Source organism: Pan paniscus, chromosome 16 (genome assembly GCF_029289425.2).
Source record: "Pan paniscus chromosome 16, NHGRI_mPanPan1-v2.0_pri, whole genome shotgun sequence".
NCBI lineage: Eukaryota > Metazoa > Chordata > Mammalia > Primates > Hominidae > Pan > Pan paniscus.
The window spans coordinates 13,121,938-13,148,093 of record NC_073265.2 but is presented as its reverse complement, the minus strand read 5'-3'; the positions used below and the strand labels follow the sequence as shown (position 1 = coordinate 13,148,093).

The following is a 26,156-nucleotide window of genomic DNA, read 5'->3' as shown; positions in this document are numbered from 1 at the left end:
GGCTGAGCTCACATCCACCTCACAGGAGCATTATGGAAATTCAAGACTGCAACGCATGTGCTGGATGCATGCAACGAAAAAATATAACACTTCACTTCTCTAATTGTAAGAAAATACCTACATTTTACATTGAAATTGTTTGAGCTTTAGATTTGAAATTATCTGAAATCAAGACTATTCTAAAAAGAAAATCAAACATATGACCGGAAATCTAACATGAAGCACATACAGAGAATTGATAGATGCTTTTAAATTACACTGGTAGTAGAGAAAAATGTAACATAAATTTTTATGCTCTGATTATAAGAACAAAGGGCATTTTAGAAAAGGCATTTGCCCCCTCTCTTAGAGCCTTCCACTCTGGCCCCCACAATGCCTGACAGAGCAAATCTGGGTCAGACTGGATGCAACCTGTGATTCCCAAAAGAGACAAACAAAACAAGGTTCAGGATGCTCAGTACTGCGATGGAATGCCAAGACACAGAAAAGCCATGTGTCAAGAAGGGGGGAGTTATTCTTTAGACACATCCTGATATATGTTTATCATTAAAGATCAGTGGCTTTTGTGAGTCTAAAAAATTAAGCCTTAAATGTTTTCATCAAATTCCAGTTAACTACCTGATTTATCTAGGTTATATTAACAGTATTATTTAGAATTTCACCTTGATATGAAGATGTCTGTGTAACTTTTACAATGATGTAAAACAAAGAGTAGGATTAGGGAGGGCACAGGCCACTGGTGCAATGGATAACGCATCTGACTATGGATGAAGGAATTTAGCCTGGAATAAGGAACTTTTATTTCCAGCTTAGTGATGCACACAAATTTTAAAAATAAAATAAAAACCATGTTTTATGTGATTCATGTTTCTCCTAATGCAAAGAAGACGGGTACTATTAATAAAAATATTTTTTAAATGTGAGGGCTAAGGCCCCAGAAGTTCTGCTATGATTTTTAATGTTTCATAGAGTGATTATCATCACAGAAGCTCAAGCATTACATAAATACGAACGCGTATACCCCGACCTGGTAATTCTGCTTCTTGAAATTTATCTTCAGGTCCACCCGCACATCTACAAATTGATGCATATTCAATGTTATGTACTGCAGCACTGTTTATAAGAGCAAAAGACTGGAAACAGCCTAAATTTCCATCTATAAAAGACTAAATAAATAAAGGTACATCCCTAAAATGGAATATTATGTGGCCGTTAAAAAAGAGAGAGAGAGAAAGAGAGGAGAAGCAAGAAAAAGAGAAAACTTTCAAACTAAAAGTAGAAAACTCTCCAAGATACAATTTTAAAGAAAAAAAAATCAAAGTCAAGAAAACTATAGAGGAGGCTGCCTTTAGTGTAAGACAGTTGAAAATTATAAATATATTCATATGTTTATAAAGAAATTTTAGGAGGCTATAAAAAAACAAAACAAAGGGAAAGAGGAACAGGAGCTGGGACACAGGTGAGCAAGATGCATGGCAGGCATACGTCTTCATCTTCATATGCTTTTATTTAAAAATGTTGGACCACGTGTACGTGTTATCTATTTTAAAATTTAGATTTTAAAATACAAGCAAGAAAACAAGAAAATGAAAGCATAAAAAGAGCATGTGGAACTACCAGTAAAAGATACTAATCCATGGAGATAATGGCAAGGTAGCTCCTAGATGCGCTGATTTCTCTATCACATTGTATAAACAAGCCATCAACTATGGGATTTGTAATTAAAAATGAGTCTATTTGAAACACCACATTATAAAAAGCTATTAAGTAAATCTTTAAAGTTACAGTAAATGATGACTTAACATTTTAAAGAGATACAGTCACGTCGCATGTGTAAATGCAGTCATCTGTATAAAATGTCATCATTACCTTCATTTCTTCTTCTCCTGCTGTTTTACTTTTTGCTTCTATGTCCCCTGCTTCATTGCATCTAATAAAGCAGCTATTTGAGGCCAACAAAGCCATTTTCCCCTAAGTGAAACAAAATAACAAAATCGCCATGAGGATACTTCTTGTAGAAGAAACAGTAAGTGTTGAGACTGAATTAATTTTTCCTCCCTGATTTAAAAATCACAGAAAAGAACTTAGAGAAAAACCTGAAAAATATAATACAAGAACATATAGAAAAGGAAACCAAAATCACCTTTCATTTTGCTATTCAAAGATTGCCACAATAAATATTTGTAGTGTATCTTCCTAGTAGGACTAAACTCTAATTAGATGAGGTAGGATTGCTTCCTTTCTAAAAGATCTACTGAAGATAAAACTGATTTAGTTCTGTTTGAAAAATTAACTTTAAAGACAAGAACATAATTATGAATGCATACTTTATTCAAATATTAGCATTTTAAGTAAAATTTATTTTCTTCACAATTAGAAAACATGAAAAGGCATATACAATGCCTTTGGTGTTTTGAATTTAAGAATCAATGTCTGAGGGACTTTTGTGTGTGAAAATAAATATTCATACCCATTTTTCGTTGTTTAATGTTTGATGTATTACACTGCTTTCTATTAAACAAAACTTTAAAAACTGATTTTCTTGTGTATCTAAATCTGGGTTATAAATTTGGTTAGCTTAACTCCCCTAACAAATATAATGTTTATTTATAACTTGTATTTGGTTGATTCTTTTGGAAAACTTGGAATACAATAACATTTAGACAAAATATCTATAAATACAATGATTACAAAATATGTTAACCTTATATCACATCCAGTTAAAAACGTGCTGATAATATGGATTTAATTTCTTAGTCAAGTCACAAGGGCTGGGTGGTCTCTCATCTCGATGGCTCCCGGTGAGCCCTGGAACATGGCGGTGTGGTCCAAGGCGATTTAAACCTGTGCCACAGATTATTCAGCTGAGTCCTTTTTGCAATAGAGTTTTAAGACCCTCTTTCATTTAAATTTAAATTTTTGAAACTTAGTTTCCTTCCTAAAAATAAAATGAAATGAACTTTCCTAAAGTGTTGTAATATTAGTACTATCTAAGTCATCATCCTGGCCTTATGAAATATTGGCATTTTCTACTGGTGTAACTTTTATTAGAAGCATTCATCATAACTAGTAGGATCATCTCAAAGGGGTTGCAACACATTAGCAGGTAATGAAATCAATGTAGTGTTTCCTGAATGGTATCGGGTGGGTGGGGGGGAAAAAGAATACACACAGACACACAGAGGAAGGCGAAAAAGAGAATGAGAAATATCAAGATGCATAACACACGGATAAGTAAGTATTGTTAAGTACAACTCTTGCTTCAGTTATACATATGTGTGTGCTGGGCTGCAATGTAAAAATGCATTTCTCAATGGATTGGGTCAAAATAGTTTTCAAGTCACTGACTTAAGATTTTATCCTAGGGGATGAGGAAATTAGTCTAAGTGATTACCTCTTTCTGGTGGGATGTTTGTTTAATCTGTCATCTTAGAAAACACTGCTGAGTTCCTATTTTCAGTTCATTGTTGTATACTACAAAAGCTGCTACTCAAAGGCTGAGCTTATCTTCTATTTGCTTGTTCTGCATGGTGCCCACTGGTCCTTACTCTTTTTGATATAGTTATCTACTTTTTAAAGACAGTTTAGCACTCACATATTTTTGTTCAATCTTTACTTCTCACACAAACAGAAAAAGGAAATTATGTATTCTGTATCAACAAAGATTTAACAAACCATCCATACACTACAACTGTCTACTTACTAAAATTAAGAATTAGTATATTATCTTTTTTCTTCTTATATTAAAACTATCTTTTCATACACTATTTTAAGCTTATGAACTGAAAGTCTTTTAGAGATAATTTACTTCAATGAACTATTATTATTTATATTTTATAAGCAAATTGTCACAACTTGGTCTTAGCTAGCTCTACTGTTCGCTTACAGTCTCTAAAGTTTCTGAAAGCATCCATGACTTCTGCTACAAAGAAGATACTTAGGAATGATTCTGTTTTCCTACTCTGTGACCTAAAATTGACTGGTTCTTCAATGGAAATGAGATCCATATCGGGCACTAAGGGTATACAGAAATAATTGTGGGCAAAAGTACTAAAGCTATTTTTGTTGCACTATATTTTGAGATCTCTTTAAGGCTCTGTGTTCTTACTGATTTATTCCAATTTAATGTATTATACTTTTGCATCCTACTTTTTCTTTTTAAATATATTATTATTGACTGCTACAGACTTTGTGTTAAACTGACAGGAAGTTTTTATAAACAATAACAGCACTTACATTTTGAAAGACTGCTTCCCATTGTTCTCTTGGTCCAATTGCATCTGAACGCCAACACGTTCATCTGAATTTATACTAAGATATTTTCCATAGCCAGGTTTCAGGGTGATTCTGTACATTAATAAGATAGATAAAAGTTAAAAACTGAGAGAAAATTAATTATAGGACATCAAAACAGGACATGTGTATGTGTGTGGGTGTGTACATATCTAAAATTCCAGACTGGACATATTCCAAGTGTTCAAAAGATGCATGTGGCTGAGTGGTGACTCACTCCTGTAATCTCTGTGCTTTGGGAAGCCAATGGGAGAAGTGCTTGAGGCAAGAAGTTCAAGATCAGCCTGGACAACATAGTGAGACCCCATCTTTACAAAAAATTTGAAAAGTTAGCTGGGCATGGTGGTGTGCACATATAATACCAGCTACTTGGGAGGCTGACGCAGGAGGAGTGCTTGAGCTCAGAAATTTGAGGTTATAGTGAGCTATGATCACACCACTGCCCTCCAGCCTGGGTGACAGATTGAGACTCTGTGCCTTCAAAAAAAAAAAAAAAAGCTACATGTGACTAGTTGTTGCCATATTGGACAGTACAGTTTTAAATTTAGTTTTATATTTTGCTTTTTTAATATAAACATTGTACCTTATATATTACATAATATTTTCAAAATTCATCATGCTTCAATTATACCTCTTTAGTTATAAACTTCAATAATAAATTACTAAAACTTTATGTCATCAAACAGTTTTCCAGAAAATGCTGCTTCCATTTACATTCTTACCTCAAATTAACAGAGTATGTTTTGTATCATGGATTTTTTTTTAAATGTTATGACTCTAAAAAAAACTTGAAAACCTGATACGAAAAAAACAGTATCCTATTAATTTGCATTTTAGTAGTTAACTAGAATAACAATTGTTTTCTTTTCCTTTCCTTTTTAGTTTTTAGATTATCTGGTAATGCCCCTTGTCCATTTTTCTATTCAGATCTGATTGTTCGCAATTTTTCTACTGGGGTCTTCAGTGCTATGAATTCTATACAAGATACATATGAAGAGTAAGAACTCACTGCCTATTAAGATTGTTGCAAGTATGTTCTCATTTGTCAGTTTTCTTTATAATCCTTCTTTGTTTATAATTGTAAAGCCATTTAAAACTATTGAATTTTTCTTCCTCTGCTTTTATTCTTTTTCACCCTACTTATCAGACTTTCAAAGAAAGTATAGAAATAATCATCTTAATGTGATTTTTTAAAATTATGATTTCTTTTACCTTACCAAGAATCTCCTCAGATGCCAGAATTGACTTGTACTCCTTTATACATTAATGATTATATAACAGAAATCATTATCATGTTGATGTAACCAATTACTAAAATATGTAAATTCACTTTCAGTATCTTTTACCCAAAGAATCATTCTATACTTCTGCACAAGGTGAGAATAAAAAAGGTTACTTTATAAAATGACTGTAAAAATATTGAGTAAAAATATTCTTTTGGTCGTTATGATGCTGTAACATTCTCTGCTGGTTTCAACAATATTCCTTTTTTTTTAGTCTTCTTGTTTGTCTGTGGACTTCCAAACAGTGAGTTAAAATATCATAGCAACAGTGAACCAGGTTTTGTACTATTTGATTTATTTTTTAATCTATCTTATTTGGTGTATGAAATTATTAATCTTCATCTTTTAACTTGCATATCTTTTTTCCAGCCTAGCATTATATATTGATAGGAAATCCACTAAAAGTAGATCACAAAATCTACTTTTCAAAAAAGCTATTTCATTTTTTATATCAAAATTACCATGGGCTTAAGACAGATACTAAAATTTTTAATGAATACAATTAAATTTTTAAAATAACTGGTTACTAATTATATTACAATATAAGTTCACCTGGAATCAGATAATTTGACAGCCATAAACTGCTCTGGAGGACTAGGGCCCTCATCAACTATTGGAGAAAAAACTTTTGAAAATAAATTTGACATATGCTATAAATATAAAGACATTATTTTGCTTTAAAAAATGTGGCTATTTTCTTCTGCAATTAAATGTAAGAATATTCAGATACACTGATGTCACTGTAATACTGTATCTTTGGAATCAAGATCTATTTTATCTTCTTTTAACTACAGTGCTAATTTTATACACTGAGTAAGACAGGGTGATATAATGCTTATTTAATAACTTTCGAGATAGCTTCTCTTTATATTTTAAAATACAGTCAGAAATAAGCACTTATTTAAAAAAGCTAAATGCCTTCATTTATTCAATGGATGGCCTTGCTGATGAAATGATACTGCTTTTTATCTTCTAATTACTTCATATCTCATTAGTGCTTCCTCTAATGGGCTAAAGAAACTGTGGAAACTTCAAACTGTTAAATGCACCCAGGTTAGTTTTGGTAATAGGTCTGAATAAAAAAGAAATTCAAATATGTTTGACTCAAATAGGTTTTCTTTTTTCTTTCCACTTACTATTTTAATTATTCATATTGTTTTGATTTCCAAAGATACTCTTATGGAACTATACGGAATGTTTTCAAATGCTTATATTAGAAAGAGGGACTTGCCAATGGCTGGTAAATATTAAGGAATTTTAAAAAATGGAAGAGTCAAATGCAATGGTTCCATTCCTTTGGAAAATGTTTGAGACTAGTTAGAGTTTGGCCTGAGTGAATGAATGTCCTAAAATCTACACTTGTGGCAGGATCTTCCGTTCCAGACACAAACCTTCTTTGTGTGGAGCTCCCAGGGTAAAAAGACCATTGTCGAGTGCATGTATATAGGTTCCCTCATCCATTTCAATGGCTATGGTTCCTGAAATTTCACCAAAGTTTGTTACTGTTCACCAGATTCCTAAAAAATAAAATTGATATTTCAACTTTATATTTTAGTTTTGACACAGAGTTCTTTGTTATTATAACTTAGTTTTAAAAACTTTTTATTTTGCAGTCGTAAGAAATACTACAAAGATCTCACATATCCTTTACTCACTTTGTCTCAGTGATAACATCTTGCATAAGTATCATACATTGTTAGAATCAGGAAACTGACATTGATATAATCCATGAAGCTTATTCAGATTTCACCAGTTGTACATGTACTTGTTTGCATGTATGTGCACAGATTCATGCGACTACCAGCACAGTTAGGATTAGGTTTTTAAAATACACAATAGCAACATACAGCCAGGCATGGGGGTGCATGCCTGTAATCCCAGCTACTCGGGGAGCTGTGAAAGAGGATCACTTGAGCCCAGGAGTTCAAGGTCATAGTGAGCTATGATCATGCCACTGCACTCTAGCCTGAGTGACAGAGCAAGGTCCTGTCTCAGAAAAAGACCAAAACAAAACAAAAGGCAACATGTGAAGGTACAAAGTGATATATGGAGAACGGTCTCTCTCATGATAGACCCCAGCCATCTATTCATGCCTGCTTTCCAGAGGCAATGCCTATCATAATGCTTCTTAAAAATGCCTCTACAGGAAGACTTTCTAGCATAGTAATTTTTTTTTTTTTTTGAGATGGAGTCTCGCTCTGTCGCCCAGGCTGAAGTGCAGTGACGCGATCTTGGCTCACTGCAACCTCCACCTCCTGGGTTCAAACAATTCTCTGCCTCAGCTTCCTGAGTAGCTGGGGTTACAAGAGCCTGCCACCATGCCCAAATAATTTTTTTTTGTATTTTTTGTAGAGACGGGGTTTCACCACATTGGCCAGGCTGGTCTTGAACTCCTGACCTCGTGATCCACCCGCCTCTGCCTCCCAAAGTGCTGGGATTACAGGTGTGAGCCACCGCACCCAGCCAGTAATCTTAACTATGATTTTAGATTGAAAGCAAAATGAGCAGAATCTATGTCTATGTATACTAATGTCCAATTTGCCAATATAAATGTTAGACTCTAGCAACAATTATTTTAGAACTTGTTATAAAAGTTTATATCTTAATGTTAAAAAATATTCTCAAACCTCCTCCTAAATTGTACCTTAACTAGAGTAGAAATGAGTCAATCATTAACTGGATATGACATATTAAGGAATTCTTGTTAATTTTACAAGGTCCGATAATGACATAGTATAATGTATAAAAGTAAAGAACAAAAGAGGTGATGAGAGAAAGACATACCACGTTAAGAAATGTACATTTATTTTTTTCAAAGTTTTCAACTTCTTTGACTTTGGTTTGAATGTCCTCCCATAGCTCAGAGTAATTTGATCGTCTGAAGCCTTCTTCTCTCAGCTCGTCAAAGTCATTCTCCGTCCAGCTTTGTTTTGTTGCTGGTGAGGAGCTGCGTTCCTTTGGAGGAGGAGAGGCGCTCTGATTTTTAGAGTTTCCAGTTTTTCTGCTCTGTTTTTTCCCCATCTTTGTGGTTTTATCTACTTTTGGTCTTTGATGATGGTGATGTACAGAAGGGTTTTTGGTGTGTGGATGTCCTTTCTGTTTGTTAGTTTTCCTTCTAACAGACAGGACCCTCAGCTGTAGGTCTGTTGGAGTACCCTGTAGTGTGAGGTGTCAGTGTGCACCTCCTGGAGGGTGCCTCCCAGTTAGAATAACCAATATAGAGAAGTGCTTAAAGGAGCTGATGGAGCTGAAAACCAAGGCTCGAGAACTACGTGAAGAATGCAGAAGCCTCAGGAGCCAACGCGATCAACTAGAAGAAAGGGTATCAGCAATGGAAGATGAAATGAATGAAATGAAGTGAGAAGGAAAGTTTAGAGAAAAAAGAATAAAAAGAAATGAGCAAAGCCTCCAAGAAATATGGGACTATGTGAAAAGACCAAATCTACGTCTGACTGGTGTACCTGAAAGTGATGGGGAGAATGGAACCAAGTTGGAAAACACTCTGCAGGATATTATCCAGGAGAATTTCCCCAATCTAGCAAGGCAGGCCAACGTTCAGATTCAGGAAATACAGAGAATGCCACAAAGATATTCCTCGAGAAGAGCAACTCCAAGACACATAATTGTCAGATTCACCAAAGCTGAAATGAAGGAAAAAATGTTAAGGGCAGTCAGAGAGAAAGGTCGGGTTACCCTCAAAGGGAAGCCCATCAGACTAACAGTGGATTTCTCGGCAGAAACGCTGCAAGCCAGAAGAGAGTGGAGGCCAATATTCAACATTCTTAAAGAAAGGAATTTTCAACCCAGAATTTCATATCCAGCCAAACTAAGCTTCATAAGTGAAGGAGAAATAAAATACTTTACAGACAAGCAAATGCTGAGAGATTTTGTCACCACCAGGCCTGCCCTAAAAGAGCTTCTGAAGGAAGCGCTAAACATGGAAAGGAACAACCGGTACCAGCTGCTGCAAAATCATGCCAAAATGTAACGACCATCGAGACTAGGAAGAAACAGCATCAACTAACGAGCAAAATCACCAGCTAACATCATAATGACAGGATCAAATTCACACATAACACTATTAACTTTAAATGTAAATGGACTAAATGCTCCAATTAAAAGACACAGACTGGCAAATTGGATAAAGAGTCAAGACCCATCAGTGTGCTGTATTCAGGAAACCCATCTCACGTGCAGAGACACACATAGGCTCAACATAAAAGGATGGAGGAAGATCTACCAAGCAAATGGAAAACAAAAAAAGGCAGGGGTTGCAATCCTAGTCTCTGATAAAACAGACTTTAAACCAACAAAGATCAAAAGAAACAAAGAAGGCCATTACATAATGGTAAAGGGATCAATTCAACAAGAAGAGCTCACTATCCTAAATATATATGCACCCAATACAGGAGCACCAAGATTCATAAAGCAAGCCTGAGTGACCTACAAAGAGACTTAGACTCCCACACATTAATTATGGGAGACTTTAACACCCCACTGTCAACATTAGACAGATCAACGAGACAGAAAGTCAACAAGGATACCCAGGAATTGAACTCAGCTCTGCACCAAGCGGACCTAATAGACATCTCAGAACTCTCCACCCCAAATCAACAGAATATACATTTTTTTCAGCACCACACCACAGCTATTCCAAAATTGACCACATACTTGGAAGTAAAGCTCTCCTCAGCAAATGTAAAAGAACAGAAATTATAACAAACTGTCTCTCAGACCACAGTGCAATCAAACTAGAACTCAGGATTAAGAATCTCACTCAAAACCGCTCAACTACATGGAAACTGAACAACCTGCTCCTGAATGACTACTGGGTACATAACGAAATGAAGGCAGAAATAAAGATGTTCTTTGAAACCAATGAGAACAAAGATACAACATACCAGAATCTCTGGGACGCATTCAAAGCAGTGTGTAGAGGGAAATTTATAGCACTAAATGCCCACAGAGAAAGCAGGAAAGATCCAAAATTCACACCCTAAAATCACAATTAAAAGAACTAGAAAAGCAAGAGCAAACACCTTCAAAAGCTAGCAGAAAGCAAGAAATAACTAAAATCAGAGCAGAACTGAAGGAAATAGAGACACAAAAAACCCTTCAAAAAATTAATGAATCCAGGAGCTGGTTTTTTGAAAGGATCAACAAAATTGATAGACCACTAGCAAGACTAATAAAGAAGAAAAGAGAGAAGAATCAAACAGATGCAAAAAAATGATAAAGGGGATACCACCACCAATCCCACAGAAATACAAACTACCATCAGTGAATACTATGAACAACTCTACGCAAATCAACTAGAAAATCTAGAAGAAATGGATAAATTCCTTGACACATACACTCTCCCAAGACTAAACCAGGAAGAAGTTGAATCTCTGAATAGACCAATAACAGGATCTGAAATTGTGGCAATAATCAATACCTTACCAACCAAAAAGAGTCCAGGACCAGATGGATTCACAGTGGAATTCTAACAGAGGTAGAAGGAGGAACTGGTACCATTCCTTCTGAAACTATTCCAATCAATAGAAAAAGAGGGAATCCTCCCTAACTCATTTTATGAGGCCAGCATCATTTTGATACCAAAGCCAGGCAGAGACACAACCAAAAAAGAGAATTTTAGACCAATATCCTTGATGAACATTGATGCAAAAATCCTCAATAAAATACTGGCAAAATGAATCCAGCAGCACATCAAAAAGCTTATCCACCATGATCAAGTGGGCTTCATCCCTGGGATGCAAGGCTGGTTCAATATATGCAAATCAATAAATGTAATCCAGCATATAAACAGAGCCAAAGACAAAAACTACATGATTATCTCAATAGATGCAGAACAGGCCTTTGACAAAATTCAACAACCCTTCATGCTAAAAACTCCCAATAAATTAGGTATTGATGGGACATATTTCAAAATACTAAGAGCTATCTATGACAAACCCACAGCCAATATCATACTGAATGGGCAAAAACTGGAAGCATTCCCTTTGAAAACTGGCACAAGACAGGGATGCCCTCTCTCACCACTCCTATTCAACATAGTGTTGGAAGTTCTGGCCAGGGCAATTAGGCAGGAGAAGGAAATAAACGGTATTCAATTAGGAAAAGAGGAAGTCAAATTGTCCCTGTTTGCAGATGACATGATTGTATATCTAGAAAACCCCATTGTCTCAGCCCAAAATCTCCTTAAACTGATAAGCAACTTCAGCAAAGTCTCAGGATACAAAATCAATGTACAAAAATCACAAGCATTCTTATACACCTACAACAGACAAACAGAGAGCCAAATCATGAGTGAACTCCCACTCACAATTGCTTCAAAGAGAATAAAATACCTAGGAATCCAACTTACAAGGGATGTGAAGGACCTCTTCAAGGAGAACTACAAACCGCTGCTCAAGGAAATAAAAGAGGATACAAACAAATGGAAGAACATCCCATCCCCATGGGTAGGAAGAATCAATATCATGAAAATGGCCATACTGCCCAAGGTAATTTACAGATTCAATGCCATCCCCATCAAGCTACCAATGTCTTTCTTCACAGAATTGGAAAAAACTACTTTAAAGTTCATATGGAACCAAAACAGAGCCCGCGTCACCAAGTCAATCCTAAGCCAAAAGAACAAAGCTGGAGGTATCACACTACCTGACTTCAAACTATACTACAAGGCTACAGTAACCAAAACAGCATGGTACTGGTACCAAAACAGAGATATAGATCAATGGAACAGAACAGAGCCCTCAGAAATAACGCCACATATCTACAACTATCTGATCTTTGACAAACCTGAGAAAAACAAGCAATGGGGAAAGGATTCCCTATTTAATAAATGGTGCTGGGAAAACTGGCTAGCCATATGTAGAAAGCTGAAACTGGATCCCTTCCTTACACCTTATACAAAAATCAATTCAAGATGGATTAAAGACTTAAACGTTAGACCTAAAACCATAAAAACCCTAGAAGAAAACCTAGGCATTACCATTCAGGACATAGGCATGGGCAAGGACTTCATGGCTAAAACACCAAAAGCAATGGCAACAAAAGACAAAATTGACAAATGGGATGTAATTAAACTAAAGAGCTTCTGCACAGCAAAAGAAACTATCATCAGAGTGAACAGGCAACCTACAAAATGGGAGAAAATTTTTGCAACCTACTCATCTGACAAAGGGCTAATATCCAGAATCTACAGTGAACACAAACAAATTTACAAGAAAAAACCAACAACCCCATCAAAAAGTGGGCAAAGGACATGAACAGACACTTTTCAAAAGAAGACATTTATGCAGCCAAAAAACACATGAAAAAATGCTCACCATCACTGGCCATCAGAGAAATGCAAATCAAAACCACAATGAGATACCATCTCACACCAGTTAGAATGGCGATCATTAAAAAGTCAGGAAACAACAGGTGCTGGAGAGGATGTGGAGAAATAGGAACACTTTTACACTGTTGGTGGGACTGTAAACTAGTTCAACCATTGTGGAAGTCAGTGTGGCGATTCCTCAGGGATCTAGAACTAGAAATGCCATTTGACTCAGCCATCCCATTACTGGGTATATACCCAAAGGACTATAAATCATGCTGCTATAAAGACACATGCACACGTATGTTTATTGTGGCATTATTCGCAATAGCAAAGACTTGGAACCAACCCAAATGTCCAACAATGATAGACTGGATTAAGAAAATGTGGCACATATACACCATGGAATACTATGCAGCCATAAAAAATGATGAGTACATGTCCTTTGTAGGGACATGGATGAAATTGGAAATCATCATTCTCAGTAAACTATCGCAAGAACAAAAAACCAAACACCGCATATTCTCACTCATAGGTGGGAATTGAACAATGAGATCACATGGACACAGGAAGGGAAACATCACACTCTGGGGACTGTTGTTGGGTGGGGGGAGGGGGGAGGGATAGCATTGGGAGATATACCTAATGCTAGATGACGAGTTAGTGGGTGCAGCACACCAGCATGTCACATGTATACGTATGTAATTAACCTGCTCAATGTGCACATGTACCCTAAAACTTAAAGTATAATAATAAAAATAAATTAAAAAAAAGAAATGTACATTTATGTACTTATGGATAAAATGATGTAATATCTGTGATTTTACTTAAAATTTTCTAGGAAAAAACGTGTGTGGGGGTGTGTATGTAAATGAAACGAAATTGGCAAAATATTGATAATTAATGCTGGGGCCTGGGCACATGGGGGACTCATTATATTCTTATATGTATGGATTAGTTTGGATATTTCCATAATAAAAAGGTTTTAAAGATTCAGTTAATTCCACTGCACAAAATTTTCTATTCAACTAAACATTTCATGCTTTTCATAATCAATTTTAAAATACATAAAATTTTAGCTAAAATGAAGTTGGACCCTTATGTAATACCAAATACAAAAAGTAACTTAAAATAGACCAAAGACCTAAATGTAAGAGCTAAAGTTAGAAAACTTTTAGAAGAAAATGGGAAAAGCTTCACGACAATGAATTTGGCAATGATTTCTTATATAGAACATCAAAGGCACAGGCAACAAAAGAAAACACAGACAAAATGGACTTCATCAGAATTAAAAACTTTTGTGCATCAAGAACCACTGTCAACAGAATAAAAGGCAACCCAGAGAATGGAGAAAATATGTGTAAACTATGTACATTATAAGGAATTAATATCCAGACTATATAGAGAACTCCAAAAAGACAAATACCACAATTCAAAACTGGGCAAAGGATATATACAGACATTGCACCAAAGATGATATACAAATGGCCAATAAGCACTCGAAAAGTCGCTCGACATCACTAGTCACTAGAGAAATATAAATCAAAACCATAATGCAATACCACTTCATACCCATTAGAATGCTATTATCAAAACAAATAAAAAACAGAAATCAAGAAAACCAGAAAAACAAATGTTGGGCAGGATGTGGAGAAACTGAAACCCTGTGCAATGCTGGTGGGAAGGTAAAATGGTGCATGTATTTAAATGCCACTGAAGTGTACACGTAAAAATAGAAAAACTGGCAAATTCTATATTCTGTATATTTTACCTCCACAAACACACGAAGCCAATGGAGAAAAAGAAAATTAATCAAAATAGACAATTAAAAAGAAATAAAACTAATAAGCAATTTAGATGATTGAGTTATAGCTACAATTGTTTTCAGGAAAATAAATAATGCTTTATTCAGAATCATTATCAACAGTGTTATGATTAGCAAGTCTTTCTTATAAATGTAATAGTTAATAATTTTAAATTAGTTTTATTTTGTATGTTCTATGCCACGTTCACCAAGTACACTTAATATTAAATAAAATTATTTAAATATAATATCTCATTAATGTTTTGTAAATGAAGAAGAAATTTCTGGCAGACAAGCTCCTCAAAATTTTCACACTCTGTCCAAGTAGGGAAATGATACAATAACATTACTTATAATATTGTCAACTGAAAAAGAAATTACTTTGAACAGATGCCAGTATTTCTTCTCAAAGAGATTTCAAAGAATAAGAAAGCTAAACACAGTATTATCAAGAATTAAATGTGAGCATTCTGCCTACTTTCTGCAAGTGGCCTACATTCAACCTTTGGAGGTATGCTTATACGTTTAACGACTAAAGTAACATAACATAATACTTAACAGTGCCACTCAGGGGTTTTAGCTGTGAAAAAGCAGTGGATCCTAAGAACAGTGGGCACTGAAGTTGCCTGTCTCTATGTCAGGTTACAGCTCAAGCTGTGTATATGCTGCAGACGCCCAAGCTGAATTTAAGAGAATCCGCTCTAAAACATTACTTGCTATTTAGACACATGCTTAAAGTTATTTCCTTTTAAACCTTAGGCAGATGGTGAAATATTCCCACTGTATTGTCTCACAATGCATAACAAAGCTTTTCACGTATTTTCAGATAGTTGAGAATGTTTCCATATGTCTGGCATGCCTGTAATCCAGCACTTTGAGAGGTGGAAGCAGGACAATCACTTAAGCCCAGGAGTTCAAAATCAGCCTAGGCAACAAAAGGAGACCCCTATCTCTACAAAAATATTAAGAAATTAGCTGTGTATGGTGACAAGACAGTGGTCCCAGCTACTCGGGAGTTCGAGGTGAGAGGATTGCTTGAGCCTACGAGGTCAAGGGTGCGCTGAGCCATGATCATGTCACTGCACTCCAGCCAGAGCAACAAAGCAACAGCCTGTCTCAAAACAAAAAAACAAAAAAACAAAAAAACAAAAAAAAAACCGGCCCGATGCACCAGTGTCATGGCTGATAAGATACTCCCAGGGCACCCTCATTCTAGCATCAAGGCTGTGTGACAGCTCACCTCACCTTCTGACTAACCCAGTGCTTCTGTGCTAAGGGCCCCCTTAAACCTCTACCTTCATTATGTTCTTGGCACAAAGGAATGATATATCTTAGATTTGGAAATGGAATTTTCTTCCCCAATCTTACTGTAGTCTAAGTACCCTTCACAGACCTTCTGTTAACCCATAGCTTACTCAGCTTTAGTTCCTGGGTAAATCAAATCTGTGTTTTGCAAACTACGATGTTGTAAGTTCAATTGCTTCTGAATCTAGCAGAGCTCAGTGAAACTCTTTGCTTACAGACATGCTCATTTTTATTAATGTCACACACGGTATTCTCCATGTGAAAGACAGAATTTCTTTCATCCTATTTACTAATCCCTTCAGATCCTTGTGAGTAACCAACAGAACAGCTTTAAAAAATTAAAAGGGTTTTTTCTTTCCCTTCACAAATAGGCACATGCTTACTTATACGACAAGTTTAGAAAATCCACAATGCAAAAGAAGGTGGAAGGACAAGGAGAAAAAGACGCAGAAGGACTTCCTCTTCCAGCCAAGATGGACTTGCCCTCCCACCATGACCAACGAGAAAACTGAAGCTGGATAGAATATTTGAGAAAACTGTTTTCGGGGATTGGAACACAGGCAGAACAGGACTGTGATATTTGAGAACAGGAAAACACAGGAGGTAAATCTCACACACGCTTCTGTTTTCTGTCCAATGGCAGTTTCTCGACCACACAGAGAGAGGTAGAGACCTCCAAAAATGAGGCAATGTCACTGTCACTAAGCTGAGAGTCTTGCAGTGCTAACATGTTTGGAGTTTATAGAATAAGGTACTGGAGAAGAGGGAACTACATACAGGTGAGGCCTCAAAAGAGAATGCAAAAGTTCTCTGCAGGTCTGGGGCCAAGGGCTGGGGGGAGTGCATACAGCAGGCAGGCTCCACAAGGCCTCTGCAGAGTGGCTGGCACTTCTGAGGGCTGACTGGAAATGCCAGAGAGCACACAAATTTGGGACATAGCAGAGTGGAGAGAACTCATCAAGTATACCTAGAACATGTGGCTGAGGGCCATGAGGATGAACCTTTCCTAGAGTAAGAGTCACTATCTAAGTCTACAGGCAAAAACCTAATAAATAAGCACAAACTAACAAAGGCCCAGGCTTGACTGGAGCAAAAGGGTGGTCAAATAATATAACTAGGCATCAAGACATTTAACAGAAATAAAGGTTAAAATGTTATGAAAATGAAAGACTGAATTTATAAGGAAGACTTAACAATCCTAAATGCGTACACATGACAGCTTCAAAATACTTTAAGCAAAAACTGCTCAAGTAGACAGATCTAGAATTACAGTTGGAGATTTTAACATAACTCTCAATACATTGTAGGATGAGTAAAAAATCAGTAAGGACACAGAAGATGTGCATAGTCACAAGCTCCACCAGTTGATCTAACTGACATCTAAAGAACACTGAACCACCGGGCGCCACGGCTCATGCCCGTAATCCAAGCACTTTGGGAGGCCGAGGCGGGCGGATCGCCTGAGGTCAGGAGTTTGAGACCAGCTTGGCCAACGTGGTGAAACCCCGCCTCTATTAAAAATATAAAAAAAATTAGCCAGGCGTGGTGGCAGGTGCCTGTAATTCCAGCTCCTCCAGAGGTTGAGGCAGAAGAATCACTTGAACCTGGGAGGCGGAGGCTGCAGTAAGCCGAGATCGTTCCACTGCACTCCAGCCTGCTGGGCAACAGAGTGCGACTTCATCTCCAAAAAAATAAAAAAATAAAAAATAAAAAACAACCCTGAACCAACATCTACATAATACACATTCTTTTTAAGTGTACATGGAAATTCACTAAGAATGTATGTTCTCCAACTATACTATAAATGAATTAGAAATCAGCAACAATAACATACCTATAATATCTCTATGTAGTAGAAATTAAAAAACAATACACTTTTAAATAACTCAAGTGTCCATGAAAAGAAAAATCACAAGGAAAACTAGATGATATTTTGAATGGAATGAAAATGAAAGCAAAATGTGTTGACTATAACTAAAACTAACGTGAAATGAAGAGATCTAACTCTCTTCTTAAGAAGCAATAAAACAAGAGCAAAGTAAACTGAAAATAAGTTAAAGGGAGGACAAAAAAAGACTGAAAATAAATGAAATAAAAAATGAAAAAAAGAGAAAATAAGTAATACTGAAACCGGCTTGTCCAACCTGAGGGCTGCATGTGGCCCAGGCCAGGTTTGAATGCAGCCCAACACAAATTCATAAACTTTCTTGAAACATTATGAGATTTTTTTCCTTTTTTTTTTTTTTTTGGCTTATCAGCTTATCGTTAATGTATTCTATGTGTGGCCCAAGACAATTCTTCTCCTTCCGTTGTGGCCCAGGGAAGCTAAAAGAGTGAATAACCCTGTACTAAAAGATCATTAATGATCTAAAATAAGTGATCTTATAAAGAATTGATAAACCTCCAGCTAGACTGACTGATCCAGGAAAAAATAGAAAAAACACAAATTACCAATATGAAGAGACTGCAATACAGATTAGATTCTACAGACATTAAAAGGATATTAAAGGAATATTCTGAACAATTTTATGCCAATAAATCCAACAACTTGGATGAAATGAAATTTTCCTAAAAGACAAAAATTACCAAAACTGACAACAGAAAAATCTGAAAATATCTCTTAAAAAATCTTAATTCTCCCACAAAAAACTAAAACCAAACCAAACAAAACCCTCTAGGTTCAGATGACTTCACTTGTAAATCCTATCAAACATGTAAAGAAGAAATCATACCTATCTTACACAGCTATTTCCAAAAACAGGGAAGGAGACAGCACTTCCCATCTAATTTTATGACACCCAATATCACCTTGACACCAAAATCAAACAAAGACATTACAAGAAAAGGATACAAAAGTCCAATATCTCCATCAACACCAATATAGAAATCTTAAAAAAAAAAAAAAAAACCTAGAAATCAACTCTAGCAATATTCCAAAGGACAATGCACCACAACCAAGTGGGGTTTATCTCAGGGATGTAAAGTTAGTTTAAAAGTTGAAAATGAAACCAATGTAATTCATTGGCAGAATGAAGAAAGTTGTATAATCATCTCAACAGATACAGAAAGAGACATTTGACAGCATTAAACATCGTTATGATAAAAACTGCCAAGAAACAAAATTTAAAAGGAATGTCCTCATTTTGATAAAGGTTTTCTCTGTAGATCATACAGACATCATACCATATGGTGCACTACTGAAAGCTTTCTGCCTAAGCTTGGAAACAATGCAATTATGCCCATTCTCGTGACTTCTGTTCAACACTATGAAAGTCCTGGACAGTAAAATAAACCAATAAAAAGCAAGACAAGACATAAAGATTAGAAAGAAAGAAGTAAAATGATAGTCACAGGAAACATAATTGCAAATTTCTTAGTTTTCTATGTAAACAAACCACTAGAAGTAATAAGTGAAACAGACTTATCAGACTATAAAGTCACTATACAAAAATCAATTGTATATCTACATACTGACAGCAAACAACTGGAAAGTCAAATTCAAAAGTTCTACTGACAGTAATGTAAAAGTATAAAATACTTAAGAATAAATTTTTAAACAGGCATGCAAGACTGCTACATTGAAAATTATGAAATATTGAGGCCCAATATTAAGATGTTGATTCTCCCCCAAATGATCTGGACTCAATACAACTCTCCGAGAAAATCCAACAGGCTTCACTGTAGAAATTAATAAACTAATAGTAAGTACAAAGTTGGAGGACACACACTACCTGATCTCAAGACTTCATGAAATTATAGCAATCAAGAGAAATATACCAAAAGAAAAACAGACAATCGATAGAACAGAGTCCAGAAATAGACCAATACATAGAAAGTTAATTGACTTTTTATGAAGATATGAAACTGGATTAATGGAAAAAGGAAACACCAGTGGTGCTGGCACAAATGGCTATCAAGATGATAAAAAAAAAAAAAAAGTAAATCTTGAAACCAAACTCACACCATGCCAAAAATTAATTTGAGATTAATGACAGATTTAATGTAAAAACTAAAACTATGATGCCTCTAAAAGACAATGTAGAATATTTTCCTGACTTTGGGGTAAGCAAAGATCTCTTAGATCAAAGAGATAAGGCAGTAACCATAAAAGAAAAAAATAAACTAAGCTTTATAAAAATTAAAAGCTTCTGACCATCCTGGCTAACATGGTGAAACCCTGTCACTACTAAAAACTCAAAAAATTAGCTGGGCGTGGTGGCAAGTGCCTGTAGTCCCAGCTACTTGGGAGGCTAAGGCAGGAGAATGGCGTGAACCTGGGAGGTGGACCTAGCAGTGAACGAAGATCGCACCACTGCCCTCCAGCCTGGGTGACAGAGCGAGACTCCATCTCAAAAAAAAAAAAAAGCTGTCCATCCAAAAACCACCATTAAGAAACTGAAAAGGTAAAACTCAGACTGGGAGAAAAGACTGATTACACCATCAACTCTTGGCAAGGATGTAACTGGAGAACTAATTCATTCTTGGTGGGAGGATAAAATAGCACAACCACTTTAGAAAATTTTTGACAGTTTCTTATATAGTTAAACATTCACCTATCCTTTGACACAGCAATTCCACATCTACATGTCTACCCTAGATATTTACCCTAATTTTAGAATTGTTGATTTGCCATTTCAAAAGCAATGATTCTTCCAGAACATTAGCTTTACACCATTCCATATTTTATATATTTTTTAAGCTACCATAATTTATGAAGATTCAAAATGCAACTTGCCAAGTTTTAAAAGAGAAAAAAAAGTATGGAAACAGCTAAACGGAAAACAGGCTGGTTAAGTGTGTTTGGGTCAGTTTATTTCTAGTATCATTTACAGGCTACCCTGATATTGTATTTAAATTTTTCATTCATTTCAGAGTTCACAAAATAATGATTTTTCCTGTGAAGATACCTCGTTTAAGAGACAACTGACTTCTACAACTAAAATGTACACATGTTCAAAGAAAATAGCTTGTAAAATATATTTGGTTGAATAACATTTACATTAAGCCTTTAAAATTATGTATCAGAATCTCCGGCTATTAAGCAGTCTAATGGTGCCTACTAAGTCAGAGAGTTGTAATTCTTCTCTCCTGTGCTCTGTTCTGATAATGAAGTAAAGGCGTCAGTAGCATCTACTGTGCTAAAGAATAAATGGAATTTACAACTGTAGGTAATATTTAAGCACTTTAAGAAAAATATGAATACATCATAAATTTCTAACTAGGAAAATATTTTCAATGAGATGTCAAGAAATGTTAACTTTTTTCAGAATAAAGCACTGAAAACTGACTCACCAACATATCAAGCTGGGTTTCTTCATCTTATTCTCTTTTTCTCTTCTTATCTTTGCTCTTTTTCTTCTTACTACAGGAAATAATTTATATAGATGAGTTTAAGTATATTGATTTGTGTGATAAATAAATATCATAAGATTGAAACTTGGAAGTCTTTTAAGTTGTTTCATTTATAAATTATTGATTTAGGAAGACTTACATTGCTATGCCCTCTTAAATACAGTACTGAGAATTTGCTTCAGGCTTTGTACATATTATGTTAAAGTTCAAAGCAGATTGTAGAGCCACACCACCAGATTTTAAATCCCGATTCTGTCACTTCTTAGCTCTGCAATTTTTGGAAAAGGTACTGAATCTCTCTGTGAGTCAGTTTCCCCACTTAAAAAATTAGGATAACAACTTAACTCTTTTTTTTTTTTTTTTTTTTTGAGACGGAGTCTCGCTCTGTCGCCCAGGCTGGAGTGCAGTGGCGCGATCTCGGCTCACTGCAAGTTCCGCCTCCCGGGTTCACGCCATTCTCCTGCCTCAGCCTCCCGAGTAGCTGGGACCACAGGCGCCCGCTACCACGCCCGGCTAATTTTTTGTATTTTTAGTAGAGACGGGGTTTCACCGTGTTAGCCAGGATGGTCTGGATCTCCTGACCTCGTGATCCGCCCGCCTCGGCCCCCCAAAGTGCTGGGATTACAGGCGTGAGCCACCGCGCCCGGCCAACAACTTAACTCTTAAGGCTATTGTGAGGATTAAGAGGTAATATGTATCTTCACACATTGCTGGTGGAAATGTAAAATGGTGCAGCATCTACAGGAAACAGTTTGGGGTTCCTCAAAAAGTTAAAGAGTTACCATATGACCCAGCAATTTTACGCCTAACTATGTATACCCAAGGGAAATGAAAACATACACCCACAAAAATACTTACATAAGAATATTCACACTAGCATTAGTCACAATAGTCAAAAAGGGGAAACAATCTAAATGTTCATCAACTGATGAATGGATGAACAAAATATTACATCCATACAATGGACTACACTACGCAGCCATAAAAAGGAACAAGTGCTACAACAATGATGGACCTAAAGAATGTTGTAAGTGAAAGAAGCCAGATACAAAAGGCCACATGTTACATGATTTCTTAGGAAATATTCAGAATAGGCAATTTCACATAGATAGCAGACTAGTGGTTGCCAAGGACTAGGAGAGGGGGAAGATGGGATGTGACAGCTTTAATGGGTAGGAAGAGATTTCCTTCTGAGATGACAAAAATGCTGAGCAACTAGACAGTGGTGAACCTCTTGGATATATACTAAAAACCACTGACTGTACAAAAGGGTGAATTTTATAATTATGAATTGCATCGCAATAAAAAAATAAAAACCCAAGAGGGATTTGAAAAAAGTTAATGTGCAAAATGCCTACAACAATTTCTTGGCGCATTGAAAGTGCTATATAAGCATTAATTATGATTATTACGATAATCTTAAGACACTCTTGTCTGCATTTTCATCATAAAGTTTTCAGAAGATAACTCACCACTCCTCACAGGAAATTCACAGAGTAAAAATCTCACATTCATTCAAGATATACCTGCCATTTATTCTGGCATCTTCATGAGGCCACACTCCTCGAGAGGGTTCTCAAGGGCAGTGGCTTCAGCTCACTCCTTGATACTTTCTTTCCATCTCGCCTAACAATATCAAAACTTCTGTTTATCACGGGGGCCAGGAAGAAATGCTCAATATTTGTATGTACAGTCAACCTCAGGCAAATCTGCCAGTTAAAAAAGAAGCGGGGATATGAATGCACAGGTATTTTTCTCCTAAAGAGCTAATAAATTACCATTACAACCTCCTCCTCACATTTGGCTCAATTTATTTACTGCATGTATGTTCTCTCATTTAATCCTCACAGTCTTCTAAAGGTATAAAAAATGGTCTGAAAGTATAAATGTGTAAACGGAGGTTCAAAGATACTTGATCTCTTAATGAGTAAATGGAAGTTCAGACATATTAACCAATTTGCCACAAATTACAAAATTAGTAAATGACAGAGTGCAGGTTCCAGCCCATATCCCTATCAAAGTCCATATACACCTCAACCACTGTGTGATTCATCCTGGTTTCACTCTACATATTAGCTTAGAAAAAAATTAATCAATAATTTTTCCAGGAAGAGACAATGGAGAAAAGAATAATCCCTAATAAAGGAAGTTATTATAATGAACTACAAGATCAGACTAAGGCAGACCCACCAGGTAGAGGCCTGGAGAGATGCCTCAGGGGACCCAAACTCGTGAGTACGGGGCCACGGGTCACCCGCCCGTCTATCCTGTTTCCAGGGTCGTCCGCGCAGGAGGCTGCCCCTCTCTGCACAGGTGCCAGGAAGGGCGGTCCGGCCTCCGTCCAGCCCAGACAGGGTCAGAGCAAAAGAAGCCTGGGAGGCCACGAAGCCGGCTCTCCGCATCACGGCTTCCACCGGATTCGCGGGGGTGGAGTGCATCCAAAAAGAACTGAGGAGGCTCCCGCCGGAGCTGCAGGACCCAGCTCTTCACCTCGGTTCCCTTGGGCACAAGCTTGGTAGACTTCACATAAGAGTACTAGGCCATGGCTGCGGGAGACTTCTGCGCGGAGAGGCTGAAGCCAGCTCAGGAAGAGTATGTGACCTGGAGCAGCACCAGGGCGAGGAGAAACAGAAGTGGAGGCGAAGTAAACACTCCCTGACAACGTAGGTCTGTCCAGAACCCGCCTCCGTCTTCACCCAAACGCTGAATGGCTGAGATTTCCACTTCCGGGTTTCTGCCGGGGGAGCTACGGCGGCTGCAGAGGGCCGAAAGGTGTCCGCACGCATCTGCTCCCTGGCGCCCTCTCGAGGAGCCCCTGAGGATTCGTGACTCCAAGAGGTGGGGAAAGCCCGCCGGAGGCGCCGGTGCTGACGGTGGCGGGGCTGCCGGGCACGCTGTGGAACTGCCTCCCGCTAGAGCTGCGGGCTGGCGACGGTCCCGTGAGGGCGGGAAGCGGCTCAGGCTGCCCTCGCCGGCCTGTGGCGGCGCGTCTGGGAGCGCGGGCCACTCGTGCACGGGTGTGCCTCGCGGGACTGTGTGTGCAGGAAACAAGCAGCAAATACCCTAAAATGGAATGAAGCGCCATCTTGAGGGCCGCGGACGTCGCGAGTGCTGTGGGAATGTGGGCCGAGGTGGAGAGTTATGGTGGCGCGTGTTACAGGGTCAGGGGTCAGGAGGAAGCCTAATCGTGGAGCCGGCATCTGAGGAGGGTCTTGAACGCTGGGCAGGCTTTTGCCCGATAGAGATGGAGGAAGCTAGTCCTGTCTGATGGAGGAAACAGGGCAGAGGCGTGGAGGGAGATGCGCAGTGCTGGTGTGAGGAGCTGCGAGCAGGCCAGGCCTGTAAAGCAGCGTGATGGGAACCAGGCTACAGAAGGCAAGTCGGGGTCCTGTGGTCGCTGAAGAATTTGAATGAAATCAGTAAACAGGTGAGAGGGATCCATCGCAAGAGCATGGGATGAAACGAGCAGTAGTCCACGGTGATTCCTCTGCAGCGGTGGGTATTATTAATCGCGTATGTGACACCAAAACGGTGGGTATTATTGATAGCGTATGTGACACCAAAACGGTGGGTATTATTGATAGCGTATGTGACACCAAAACGGTGGGTATTATTGATAGCGTATGTGACACCAAAACCACCCCATTTAAGCTGTGGCTCTTTCCCTAAAGTAGAAAACAGAGACCAGTTGGGTTCCAAGCATCCACGAAGATCTTATTAAATTCGTGATCCCTGGTGGCACCATGGAGTCAGGATTGGCTCATCTCAAACCTAACTCAGAAACAAAACCATCTCAATGGGTGGAGATGAGCGTCCTTACCCGCTATCATAACGTATTTTCTGGTGTTTTCACAGTGCTGCGCTTCCTAATCCCCATTCTAGGGCAATCCACATGCCATGATGCCCAGAGGCATTAACAAAGGAGACACACAGGGGCTCCTCACGTTGGCTTTCCATGGTTTTGATGAAAATCTGTTTCCTCATCTCATACAATGTGGTTCGTAATAATATCATTTAGGGTTGAAGAATTAAATGGTACAAATTATATAGGGTAAACTACATGGAAAATGCCTAGGATATGTTAGCTATGCTCATCACCAACATCGTTATATGATGGTAATAATCAGATAGTCAGGAAGGCCGACACCAAGAAAATGGATACATGCTCTGAGGGAATGAATGTGGAGAGATCAGAAGGTCAAGAACAAAGCTGTACAACATGTCTGCAGTAAAGGGATAGAGAAAAGAAAGACTATAAAAGAAGGAATGAAACAGTTAGAGTAAAATTATAAAATCAAAGCTAAGGAGAATTTCCAGAAAGGGTAATATCATTTAATATCATAGAAGTTTAGGAACACAAGATGGAAAAAAGGCCTCTGGGTAACTGACATTGAGGCAGTCTTTAGGGAAGCTCCATTTCTGATAGAGAAGTAGACACCAAGTCAGCTTGAAGCAGGGACAAGGTGAAGAAGCTGTTGGCTGGTCGCATGTGGAAATAAATAAGGGATGGCATATGCCATATTTCTGGATTTCTTTCTTTCTTGCCTAGCCTCTATATATGCATAGAGTTTGGTGAAAACTTACAAAAAATAAAAATGAAACCAATTTTGTTTGTTGACTCAAATACAATGCTTTGTGTTAGAATCAAGATAAATTCATGCCTCTCCCTTCTATTGTCACCGTCAGTTTTGAAATTAAACATCAGCTTTTCTTCTTCATTAAAATCATTTTCAACTCCTCCCAGGTGTTGGTGGTTTGGGAGCGTTACATAAGCAGTCAGGTCTTGATGAGT

The 26,156-nt window shown here is 37.5% G+C and overlaps 1 long non-coding RNA gene across 2 annotated transcripts; it reads right to left on the bottom strand.

Moving 5' to 3' along the window:
• Positions 1 to 1,878: 1,878 nt before the first annotated feature.
• LOC117974334 (uncharacterized) lies at positions 1,879 to 24,089 on the bottom strand. 2 transcript variants are annotated; one of them, XR_010110056.1, is made up of 6 exons: positions 23,555 to 24,068; positions 22,891 to 23,073; positions 21,305 to 21,374; positions 6,968 to 7,093; positions 6,129 to 6,186; positions 1,879 to 1,971 (listed from the first exon to the last, which is right to left on the bottom strand). It is a non-coding gene; the product is annotated as an uncharacterized LOC117974334 (long non-coding RNA). The 2 variants fall into 2 exon arrangements; XR_010110057.1 differs by lacking the exon at positions 22,891 to 23,073 and having other exon boundaries at positions 23,555 to 24,089.
• Positions 24,090 to 26,156: the final 2,067 nt, after the last annotated feature.